The sequence below is a fragment of the Vigna angularis genome, chromosome 4 (assembly GCF_016808095.1).
Source record: "Vigna angularis cultivar LongXiaoDou No.4 chromosome 4, ASM1680809v1, whole genome shotgun sequence".
Classification (NCBI taxonomy): Eukaryota; Viridiplantae; Streptophyta; class Magnoliopsida; order Fabales; family Fabaceae; genus Vigna; species Vigna angularis.
Genome location: NC_068973.1, coordinates 30,906,977 through 30,920,328, shown reverse-complemented (window position 1 = coordinate 30,920,328; position 13,352 = coordinate 30,906,977). Strand labels below are relative to the sequence as shown.

At 35.2% G+C, this 13,352-nt stretch overlaps 1 pseudogene; it reads right to left on the bottom strand.

Annotated features, from left to right (window-relative positions):
* Nucleotides 1-8,803: 8,803 nt before the first annotated feature.
* Nucleotides 8,804-12,966, bottom strand: LOC108331770 (pentatricopeptide repeat-containing protein At1g05670, mitochondrial-like; annotated as a pseudogene).
* Nucleotides 12,967-13,352: the final 386 nt, after the last annotated feature.

Below are 13,352 nucleotides of genomic sequence, written 5' to 3'. Positions count from 1 at the left end.
TTTGATCTTGACGCTTGTTATGAATGATCAATCTATTCTGATATTGTCATGTCACAAAAAAATCAGAAAGTACATTAAAAATAGACCGGATAATGTCTGATAATCAACTGCAATTTGAGTTATCAAGTAATGTGATGGATAAACGTATAAACAACATAGCATTGCAAACAAATTAAATCTAAAGAAGTCTGGTTTAAACATTTGTTTTAGGTGATAAAAAATGGATTATATATGAATGACTAGTCTTTAATTATATATATATATATATATATATATATATATATGATTTAATATACCTCGATCGTGTCAGTATAATCATTATGTTTGTTCAAGTACATCTCGGTCAAATGAGTTGACATGTATGTGGTTTAAACATATGTGATCATGATGAAACTATACTAACCAGACTAATTGAGATTGGTAAATTATGATTAAACTAAGAATAAAGGGTTAAAACGAGGTTAAAAGGATGTGATCCAATCTCATCCAGGTAAGGATATATGAACATTAGTATAAATAACACATTCTACGAGATACACTAATTATGTTCTAATTACCATATTTATTATTATCTAATGCACTTAGTTGACTTGAGCGTCAAAATATCTTTTACAGGCATAATTCCCATTCAAATTTGATAGGACAAGTACATTAAAATTGGAGTTAGGAGTGATTGGAGTTGGAATCTTTTTGCGGAAAATGTTCGACTCTAAGAATAATTAGCGCCTATCGTGAGACTGACATATTTTATTAAGAAGAATTGTTATATGGTGTCTACAAGAAGCAAGATGGTTGAAACGAAGGAAGTGAGACTTAGACCCTCCTCGATTGACATAAATGAAAATGCAACAAGAGTTTGAAGAATTTAACAAGAGAAACGTCGAAAAGATATATGCCCTGAAGCAAGACAATGTCAGGTTAAGAAGGAAGGTAGAGGTTGAGGGAGTAATCGGCAAAGGAAAGGAGAAGGAAATCCATGATACAATAATTTAGTGCACTGAATTGTATCTCGTGTTAGCACTATCAACGAAACTGAAGAGGAAATTGGGTATAACCCTACCCCCAAAATCGGAGGAACAACGAACAACTCCTTGACTGCATGGGGAATTTATCAGCCCCCCTTGGTTGATGATATCATGGCCCTAAGTAGTGGAAGTCCATTATACTGGATCAATATGATAATAACATTGATCCATATGAGCATGTCGCTGTATACATCACCTAAGTCAGCCTGTATTCAATCAATGATGTTGTTATGTGTCAAGCCTTTCCAACCACCCTAAAAGGGACTGTCCTAGAGTAGTTTACCCACATACCCCCTACTTCTAGTACCTTTAGAAGGAAGATGATGCATCCTATCACCTTCACAAACACTAACTTTCAAGGGGTGGACCCGAAGCAAGATGACCCCATGGTCATCATAGTAGAGATCAAGAACTTTGTTGTAAAAAAAATCTTAGTGGATTAGGATAGTTTAGTATATATGCTTTACTGGAAGATGTACAGGAAGTTACAACTCCCAAAATAAGCTTTGACACTGTATAACAAACCCATATTCGACTTCTTTGGGAAGAAAATCAACATCAAAGGGAGTATTGATTTTCACACCACCTTTGGGGAGGGGCCTGATGAAGACCATACTTATTTGGTACTTAATCATAGACGTAAATACGTTTTATCTTGAGGTTGGCTAGATACATCAAGCCTATACTAAAGATTATGAAGAAGAGCATGACGAAGAAGTGGGATGACAATAGCCACCTTTATGGAAATTAAAGGAATTTTGGCCAATCCGTTCGTGATGGCTCGACCCGCTCTAAGACACGAGCTACAACTTCTTTTAGTTGTGTCTAATACCATGATTAGTGTAGCACTTGTCCAAGAAGCTCCTGAATTCAAACTTATATATTTTATTCGCAAGGTATTGTAGGGTTCGAAACATGCTACACCCAGATTGAAAAGGTGGCACTGGCACTGTTAACAGCCATGCGTCGTTTGTAGCCATATTTTCAGAGACACCAAGTTGTTGTCCGTACCGACCACCTTGTCGCGAAGATTCTTAAGAAACCCGATCTAACGGGGGTGATTGTAGCATGGTCGATAGAGTTATCAAAGTTTGATCTTCGCTTCGAGCCGTGTGGATCAGTACATGGCCAACACTTGGCCGATTTCGCGACGGAGCTATCGCTTGCAAAAGATGACCCTCCACAACCTTGGCTATTATACGTTGACGACTTGTCAGATAAGAAAGGAGGTGAAGTCGGAGTGTTCCTCGAAGGACCGCACAACCTATTAATTTAACAATCTCTAATATTCTAGTTCAAAATTAGCAATAATTAGGTTGAGTACGAGACACTCATCGCCAACCTCGCTCTGGCCAATGATCTAGAGGCATCGACTATAAAATGTCGGACAAATTCTAAATTGGTGGTAGGGCAAATAAATGACGATTTCTAGATCATAGACGATTTCCACAAAGCCCAACAGTTGCTGAAAAGCTTTAACAAGGATAGCGTAAAACATATACCTAGGGAAGAAAACTTGTGAGTAGACCCCTTGTTTAAACTAGCACACAACAAGGAAAAGTGAAAACTTTCTTCTGTGATCAGGTAGATCACGACGAAACCCACCATCGAAACCTTGTCGTTCACGACAATAACCGATCAAGCAGACTGAAGGAAGGAAATACGAGATCTCATGAAGAAACTGGAAGAGAGAGAAAGGATAAGCCCGACTAACACTAAGAGGATCACTCGATATGTTGTTATCGGTGACGAACTCTACAAACGGGGCATTTTTCTACCCCTCTACTGAAGTGCATCTCAGGGGAAGAGACAAACTACGTCTTAAGGGAACTCCTCAACGAACTTTGTGATCTTCACACAAGGACCCTCAAAGCCCGCACTCTCTGAGTCGGGTACTACTGGCCAACGCTTGAAGAAGACTGTAGTATGTTCGTCAAGAGATGTCAGAGCTGTCAAGAACATGGTAATAACATTGGTGTTCCTGCCACAGAGCTGCACGGTACTGTCTCCCCTTGGTTGTTTGCATAATAGGGAATGAACATTGCAGGACCTTTCTCAGTCGACTAAAAGTAGAAGAAGTTCCTCCTTGTTGTCATTGACTACTTCACTAAATGGATGAAAGCCGAACCACTCGCTACAATAACCGCTTAACAAGTCCAAAGGTTCGTATGGAAGATCATCTGTAGTTTCGGCCTCCCCCACACGATTGTCATTGATAATGGATGACAATTCATTGACAAGAGGTTAACATAATTTTATCAAAACTTGAGGATTAAACATATCACCAGTTTCGTAGAACACCCCCAAACAAACGTCCAGGCTGAGGCAGTCAACAAAACTCTCATAGCCGAGTTAAGACGACTCTTGGGTGAAGTGAAATACACCTTTTCATATTTCTCCAAAATGCAATTGTTTGTGGTGAGAGCAAAAAGGACAATGTTACAATCGTAATAATCAATGACTATAGCTTTAAAGTAAGCTTTGACACTTTTCATGTATCTCTAAAATGCAATTATATGTAATGAGAAAGAGAAATACAATGTTATAAGGCAAGCATAACTTTTTTGACAGATACAAATGGTTTAAGATATAAATATGATCAAATGCTGGTATATATTAATTGATCTACATTTTATTTTGATCTTGCTCCTCTCTTTATCTCACTCCGTATAAATATATTATTTTATCTTTATTTATAACTTCTTGGGAATGTATATCCATTTTTTCAATCTAGATTTCTAAATATGGAAAATTGAAATTTTCGGTTGGATCAGGCTAGAGGTTGAGATGGACCGACCTACAAAGAAGGTTGAACAGATTGGTCCGGCTCGAAGATTGAGAATGACTGACATTTTCGAGCGAGTCCCAAAAGTCGCTTTAGCGAGTTGACTTTTTCAGAACTCATTAAAATGGCTCAAAAACACGAACAAAAGGAGATTTTGACAGTGAGAACGCTGCAGAACCTCTCCAACTCGAGTTCAAGTGCCTCCAGGGTGCAAGGCCTCCATCTTTCACCATCCAATCCATCAAAATCACTTCTTCTTGCTTCCTTGATGTTTATGTGTAGTTAAAACTCCATTCTCTAGTTAATGCATGATTCTTGATGAATTTTGTGTTCTATCCTTATTATTTACGCATATGATGGAAATCTGATTATTTGAACGGTTGAATATTTGGAAAATGCATAGAAACCGTGGACATAGGTAGAACAACTTAAGGAGTTCAATTTTAGACATAGATTGAATGCTTTTTGTCATTTGTAGCGTGATTAATGCGAATCTGATTTCTGAATTTGCTAGGGATTACTAATTTTTAGTCTGATGGTTCATAACTTGTTGTATGAGGAACTAGATGCTTGTATACTTGTGATGTTGATGCTTAGTTCATAGAAATTGTGTTAGTAGAAAAGAGTACTGATTTCGGAACTTGAATTTTAACCCAGTGAATATGAACTCGAACTTTTTTTACAAACTGTAAAGCTGAAATTTAAATTAAAATTTGACCATAAAACTTTGTGATATCCATTATTGTTGCTAAGTTGGTAAATTTTCATAATTAGAAAAGTTAGAACAAATCCCTTGGAAAAAAGATATCCGGACTTACCGGTTTATTACTTGATGCGATTCGGTACGCTTGTCGAGGTCATAACAAACTTCTTCATCATAGGTTCTAAAACAAACTCTTATTCTTCCTTTCCCTCTCTTTGGTCCCACATCACTCAACCACGACCACTGCTTCCCCTTGAACTCCGTGTAGTATCCCTAATTTAAATAATACAAATACAGATAGATGGCTCTTCACGGGTTAACTAGCAAAAGGGGAAATGTGGATTTGATTATTATTGTGTCTCTTGATTATCTTCTAGATAAAATTGCGAGGCTTGTAAAAGCTATCTATATTTTTTGCCTCCGTAGGAAGAATTTGGTTGTTCTGTCACGAGCGAACCCAGCTCCAACGTGAGGAATCTAATGACTCTTAGCTTTACAATTAACACTGCTTCAAGTGGTCCACACTAGAATTTCTCAACCGGAAGAATCCTTTACAAAGGCATCCAATCTGTAGGGGCTTCTAATGTTTCTCTTTCCTTATCAGAATCCTTTGAATAGATTTTGAAGAATCCACAAGAAGCCAATCATCATCAAACATTTACAAAGGCATCCAATCTGCAGGGGCTTGTCATGTTTCTAGGAAATCCAAGAAGAAAAAGTCCAAACCAACTTCTATTGACAAAAATATGAAAATGTTGTGCTTTTACTACTTAAAAATAATAACCCAACAAAGTTGAGTATATAAGAACTAGTTGGAGTGGACCGTGATGGTGCATCTATCGTTCCTGATGAGCGTTGCAGAGATTGAAAAAGGAAGGAAGAAACCCTAACACCGGTGGATTCCCCAACGACAACAAGCGTCGCCGGCAACAATCTCGGTGGCGACAACCTGTCTTAGTGGAGGTGCATTGGTGTTCGTGTGACCAGCAGAAGAAAAGATGTTTAGGACACCGATGTAGGAGTCTAAGTTGAAGAAGATAGGTGGAAGGGACGAGAAGAAACCCAGATAGTTTGCTAATCTGAACAAAAAGTAAGAAATTTGAAAATTTTCAATATATCTAACGTGGCATGAAACGTGGCACACCGTTAGCCACCTTAGCCTAATTTTAACAGTGTTAGGTTTCGAGGACTAAATATTACAGTTTCATTAAGGAGAGGGATGAAAATGATGCAAACTTTGGAAGAGGGACTAAACCCAAAAATGCATGATAGTTGAAGGACTAAAAACATATTTAACCCCTTAAAAAACATGAAACCCAAACCTTTAAAGCTCAACCCCTAATCGCTCTCAACCCCATTCAATGTATCTCAATGAAAAATCAGTGTAATTTCCCATTCAATTCTTTGACCAAAAGTTATGAGAAAAGTTACAGTTAGTCGAAGAAGAAAATAAGACACCTCACTTAAAAGGTTCCAACAATACTCAAGGCTTAGTTACAAAAGGTGTTGAACTTGGATACAACTATATACAAACATAAACACATAGATTTGTACATCTAACTTAACACACAATTTCTTTATAAGGACATGCTTAATTTGTCCATAATTAATAAAATTATACTTACACTGCACAAGCCAAAGAAAGTGTGAAAAATGTGAAACCCATAAACATTATTGGGTTTAAAATGATGAAAAACTATGCCCTGCTTAAAAATGAGTTAATATAATAGGCCATCAATGCTTTTCATACGTCGTCAGTGCTTTTCATACCTTCATATAAAATCTCCCTTGGGACTGAGAGAGTCATATATAATTAATTTAGGCATTTATTGTTTGTCCTTGGCCTCTTTATTTTCTTCAATTATTAATCCAAGGGACATAACTAAAAATATTTCACTTAAAATCCATCTTTTTGTTGTCAAATCACGCTTTCTTGAATTCTGACTTGTTTTCCTCCACCAGAATTACCTCCTATTTTCTTATTTAACACTCAAAGAGATATTAAAAGTAAAACAAAGATATATTAACTAAAACATAAGATAACATGAAAACACACTAAACTTGGGGATAAAACAAGGTAAAAGCCATGAAGGAGTTGATTTATTCACCAAAATATATACACAAAAACACGTAAAATCAATTGTTATCAAAGTACAATTCCCTCCCACGCTTCCCGATTCCGCCGCTTCATCTACTCGATCCCTCCTCCAAACACCACCCTTTCCGCTTCTGGTACGTTCCTTTGTTTTTCTCCTTTAATTCCAATTCCCCTTTCTGAAACTCCGATTCTAATTTTCCTTCTTTACTTTAGTTCATCAGTCATATTCCATTTCACACAATCTTCAACCCTACGACAACAACTACACTGCCAACACCGCATTCTAATTTTCCTTAATGGTTTGAAGTTACTCCTATTGTTGATCGGCAACCCTTTCAAAAAGAAAAACCCAAATCTCACTATATTGCAAAGAAGAATCCTAATTTCAGTACATATGGCATGAAACATGTCACACCGTTAGCCAAATCTTTCAAAAATTAACAACGTTGATTTTCGAAGACTAAATATTATAGTTTCATTAAGTAGAGGGATGAAAATGAAACAAACATTGAAAGAGGAACTAAATCCAAAAATGTTTGATAGTTGAAGAACTAAAACATATTTAACCTTTTTTTAAGTTATGAGTTTTGTTTTAGTTTTAGGTTTCCGATTTATCTAGTTTCATGTTTTTAAGGTGGGGGCTTCTTTTTTAACCTCCCTATTTTTCTGTTCACACTCGTATAAAAGTTATATTTCAAAAATACCCTCGTTAAGAAAATAATAAAATTCTTACACCTTGTTAACATTTTTTGGATTGCATATTTTGGAAGGTATAACCAAATGCGAAAAATGTATGATATTTTCAAAATGGCTTGCACCGTCTTGTCTTCCTTTAGTCCCTCCTTGCCAATCTTAACCTTTGATCCGTCTCAACTTTCAACTCTACCTATTTCGACATTTGATCTGAATCGACTTCTCTCGACTTTTGACCCAAGCTTCTTCGACCTAAACTTATTTGTCTTAACTTTCAGATGATTTTGTTTAGACATTTATCTGTATCAATCCATTTCAAACTTTGACTCTTGTTACCCTGTCTTAACCTTGGCTCGTTAGATATACTCATCACTATGTTGCACTTTTACAAATATATTTATGATGGGACAACTCAAAATATCTATATAAAACTTGCATAGTGAAATAGAAAAACCAAAGTGCAATTCTGGACAACTCAATAGTTCCATTTAGGGTGTACCTCAAGTTATAAAGCTTTCAAAATTGCAACCACAATATTAACCCAGATTTATAAAGTGACTAGAACAATATATCTATAAACTGTCAAGTTCATACAAAGCTTAAAAGCAATGAAACTACCATTATTTTTTGTGATAATTAAAAATTGTCAACACAAAAAACGATTCAAAGTGTTAACTCATATACTTATCCACTATCTTGCAATTGGAGAAATCTATTTATGATGAGACAACTCAAAATATACCATATGAAATTTGCACAATGAAACAAGAAAATCAAAGTGCAATTCAAGAATTCCATGTGGGACAACTCAAAATATAGTATAGGAACTTGCATTGTGACCAAAAAAATCAAAATGCTATTCGACAATTTGATTTAAGGTATATGCCTACCTCAAGTTATAAGGCTTTCAAAATTGCCACAACACAGAGTGAATAAAACAACATATCAACATGATGTAAAATTCATTCGAAGCTCAAGCAATTTTTGTTACCCATAATTCAATATAAAACACAATTGTAACCCGTTAATTCCACATACTCAAACCACCATTGTTTCTTATGATAATTAAAAAATTTCATCGCAAAAAATATTCAAAGTGTTAACTTGGATATACTCATTCATTATCTTGACTATGATTAACTATGATTAAATATGTCAAATTGTGCTCCCTTAAGTCTTAATATGGACGCACACAAATGTTACACAACTATCATTTCACATGCATCCTCTTAATATATGTTTTGGGCTCACAAAATAAAGCATTCATCTTGCAACTGTATTATAAACAACTCAAATGTAAGCATCTAAAATTTGCACTCTGAATAAAATGAATTTTATATGGCTTTCAAAATTTGAGGCACAATATTAACTCAAATTTAAAATTGTAGGGACACTCGTATGATGAGGCAAACAAAAGATTAGACTCTTAATTTCGGACTCTAATGTGATAAGACTTAAATTCTAATCTCTTTTAGCCCAGATCACTCCTAAGCATGGAATCAAACATCAATCAATATAAACTTTTACTCGTATGATGAGGCTTGTAGCTTTGGCTAACAAAACACACCAATCTAGCTATGCCAATTTTAAATCAAACAATAAAGAAAAGTTGTCAAGTTGAAAGAGCACCAAGGACTCTTTCAAACCACTTCGACTTTTAATGGCCTTTTACAAATTAAAATAAAACCAAACAGAAAAACACAAGGCTAACACAAGCCTATTACAAATCAAATTGAATTAAAACAATTACAAAACAATCAATCCTATGCTACGGTCCTGGTCATCCTTTTTGCAGAAAGATCCACGTTCCCATTTCTTGTGTAAGAATTCTCGTGCTACATTTGTTGCTGGTGGATAGCATTGGTCATTCTAGCTTCGGGCAAATCCTACAATACAGAATACAAAGTGTGGATCAGTGTATATGCCCTTAGTATAGACTGCACAAGGTGATAAATATGGCATCGCTTCGGTCATTCTAGCTTCTGGCTAATCCTACAATACAGACTACAAAGTGCGGATAAGTGTATATGCCCTTAGTTAAACAGACTGCACAAGGTGATATATATATGGCATCAAAGACTTCCCTTTCTCGGTCTTGTACAATAGCTGCAACTAAAAGATCCTAGTTGCTCTCAATTAATTGCCTCAAACTGATACTGCATAGATAAATCCATCCATAATCAGCAGGACATCACTATCAATTTCAAGCTAAGATAAAGAAACATAAATGTGCTTTAAAAATAAACTTACCTGAAGAACATAAATGTTTATTCCACATCTCAATCCTTTTTATTCTTTCCAACACAATGGTTCTTCTCAATAAACCCAATCCTAAGATCAATAATTGATAACTAAGTCATAAATATCAAGGCACACTACTAACTCAGATTTAGACACGTAATAAAATTCAACCCACTTTTGTTTCCTTTTTATTTATTGCTTCACACCACACCTGCAGCCAAATCCAATAGAATTTCTAAATTGAAAGAAGTTTAGACACGTAATAGAATGAAATAGAAGTGCAAGAAAATAAAGTAGAAGTCTAAACTACAATAACCTAAAGTAATAAACTCAAGATTTGCAAGAAAATGCATAAATTAAAATAAATAAATTAGGAAGGCCGGGGAGAAAAGAAAAATAAATTAGATCTGTGAAAGAAGAGTAACGGGGGAGATAAATTCTGAGGAAAAGATGAAAATAAAGAAGGGTATTTGTGGATTTGAACGTAAATTATGGTTTGTTAACTATTCTACGCACCTTGGGTTTTTCCTTTACTCGCTTTCCATTTCTCTTTGTTTAGTCTTCCAGCAATTAGAGAGAACACCTTTTAACAAAAAAGTTTAAAGTTTATACAACCAAGAGGGTAAAGAGAAAAAGAAACGGTTAATAAATTCTTGAAAAAGAATAATAACCAGAAAAAGATATACTCAAAGTTTCTTTGAATTTAATTCCAGGGAATTAACAAGAACCAATCCTGAAAATATAGCTCTTAACTTCAGTCTCAAGAAATATAAAAACGAATAAATATATAAACAATTCATTAAATAAAATATAGTTCTACCTTATCAAGTCACAAACCATCACTAGCATCTCCCCACCTATTTCCACTCACTTGCTGGTTGATCTATTCTTACATCAATGATAGTAGTATGTGAGAGTGAGTGAAGACGAAGGAGGTAAACAAAAAGAATGGATTGTGTAAGAATCCCAAGAATTTCAAGAGAGAAATGAAAAATGTTGAGGATGAAATGAAAAAGAAATCTTTTATAGTGAACAGTGTAATGGATATCTTTCGATTGGCTACGGGTGTTAAAAATAAATTTTACATAAAACTGGTTAAATAGGTTTAAATAATATTTAAAAGGAAAATAAGAAACACACACACACATATATAGAGAGAGAGAGAGAGGTAATACCTCTTTACGAAAACAAGTCTTAGCACTTCATGATTATTAACGATTCCTATGAAGGAATTTCAAATTTTAGCAGATGAGTAACTTTGAAGTAAATCATCATTTTTTGATTATTCATCGCAGCTCTCTACAACAGGTCTTGAAGGATGGGAAGGCTACAACAGGAATATAGAAAACTGCAAGATTTACTTCTATTTAAAATCTCTATTTACATTCTTCAACTAAAATATCTCTATCACATTCGAAGGAATCTCTATTAAATTAGTTCCGTAAACTTACTGGGGCAAAGGGATTTGGGCCTATGCACAATCCTAATATTACCCTAAAATATCTTGAATTTTCTATGCTATTTGAGGATGTAAAACTCCCTCGTGTTTTCTTGTGCTACTAAGATGTCCTGTTATAGTAATTTGGAACTGGAAAATACATAGAAGTCCCATGTCCCACCTGTAATCATGAGAGCAACTGCTGTCATCATACACAAGTTACTTTCAATGGAACTACCAAGAAAGAAGGAACAACACAATTACTGCCCTGATAATTGCATCATAAAGTGGTATATGCAAAAGTCAACTAAGTTCTCTTAAGAAGACATTTCACTCTTGCTTCATCACAAAGCTCAAGAGTATTTTCCCATTTCCTTTCTTCATAGTTTGCATCAACAAAAATATCATATATCTTTTTTCTACAACAAAGCCTTGAGTTGTCATCTCAAATACCTTCTTAGCCTCCACAAATTTCTTTTTCTTACAGAAAGCCTTCATAAGAGCATTATAGGAAGCAAAAGTTAGACTAAATCCCGTTTCAACCATTTCTTTATGCAAAAACCATGCATCTTTCATATTTCTACCTTTACAACGCCCTTTAATCAAAATATTATAGGAATTATTGTCAGGTATCACTCCTTCAGAATACATCCTCTTACAAATCTCTGTTGTAGCACATATGTTATTTCTAATACAGTACTGCTTCAAGAGAAAATTGAATGCTGTGGCATTGGGCCTTATAACGTTTTCCAAAATCCATTTAATTAACCTTTAACCATCTTCAACCGTCCCTGACATGCAAAACACATTTATTAGCACATTGAATGTAACAATTGTACGCTAAAGTCTTTATTCAAGCGTAACCCACAGCATTTCAAGTGCCTTGGTCATTTCACCCATCTAACAATAAGCGTCCATTAGCGTGGTATATGTAATAGTGTCAGGATAAAACCCTGCTAGATCCATTTCTTACATAATTTCTATGGCTTGCTCTATATTTCCTACCATACAAAGACCATTGAACAATGCATTATATGTGCAGACATTTGGTTGAAGGCCCTTCTCAAACATTTCAAGAAGAAGTTCATTTGCTATATCTATCTCACCATGTTTACACAGGCAACCAACCAATGTTGTATAAGTGACAATATTAGGAGTCAAACACTTCTCAACCATTTGGTTATGAAAAGAGAATGCATCTTTCATTTCTCCGGCCTTGCAATACCCATCTATTAGAGTAGTATAAGTAACTTCATCTAGTTCCAACCTTTTTCAAATCATTTCACTATACAGTTGTAGTGCCTCCACAAACTTTCCAGCTTCACCGAGCCCATTAAGAATGGAAGTAAGAGTCACAAAATCAGGAACTGTTTTCTTATGTCTCATTTCATCAAACAGTTTGTATTCAGGTGAAACATTCCCAAACTTGCCGAACACACTTATGAGAGTTGTATACACCACTTTATGAGGAAAAATCCTCTGGTTTATCATCTCCCTCAGCACTTGTGAAGCATTAACTATTCTACAAGTCTTACAAAGAAGAGAAATTACGCTATTGTATGTGTATTGATTTGGCTTACACACCTTGCCCTAAAACTCTTCCAGGAGCTTCAAGACATTTTCTATCTATTCAACCTAACAGTATTCATTAATTATAACACTATAAGTTACAACATCAGGAAAGCTCCCCCTAAACTCCATTTGTAAAAGCATATTATGCACTCCTTTTAACCTACCCAATTGACAAAGTGAATAGAGAATAATATAATATGAAATGGTGTTCCAAAAAACACCCACTTCTAGATACTCTCTGAACACCTTAATTGCCATCTTTTTCCCATCAAAACTGTTAGATAGCCTAGCTAGAAACAAGAACGCGTAATTTACTAACTTATCAAACAGTTTCCGAGCCAATAGAAGCCACCCTGCTTCAACCAGAACTTGGAAGAACACATCAAACAAAGGGATGTGCACCCCGGTCCTTTAACTATAAATGAACCTTTCAGTAAATTCAGCAAATGAGTTACCAACATCCAAATCAGGATTTTCCCAGATCTCAAAATATTCAACTTGTGAGCCAGTCTCAAGTACTTAGAAGCCATAACATCTGAACAAATGCAAAGGACTTCCAAACAAGGGTCCCATCGTAGGCACATCTAGTTAAAGAAATCCAACACCAGTTTATAATCATCCTCCATGTTCAAAAGGATGCACCACCAACTCATATTTACAAAAATAAATAAATATGAAGTCAAATCATAATCCGGAATTCTTCCACTTTGACCCAACAAACCATCAAAACACACAAAGAATTCAGCAACTGTCCGAATAACAAGGGGCAACACAAAATTTTCTATTGTGAACAAAGA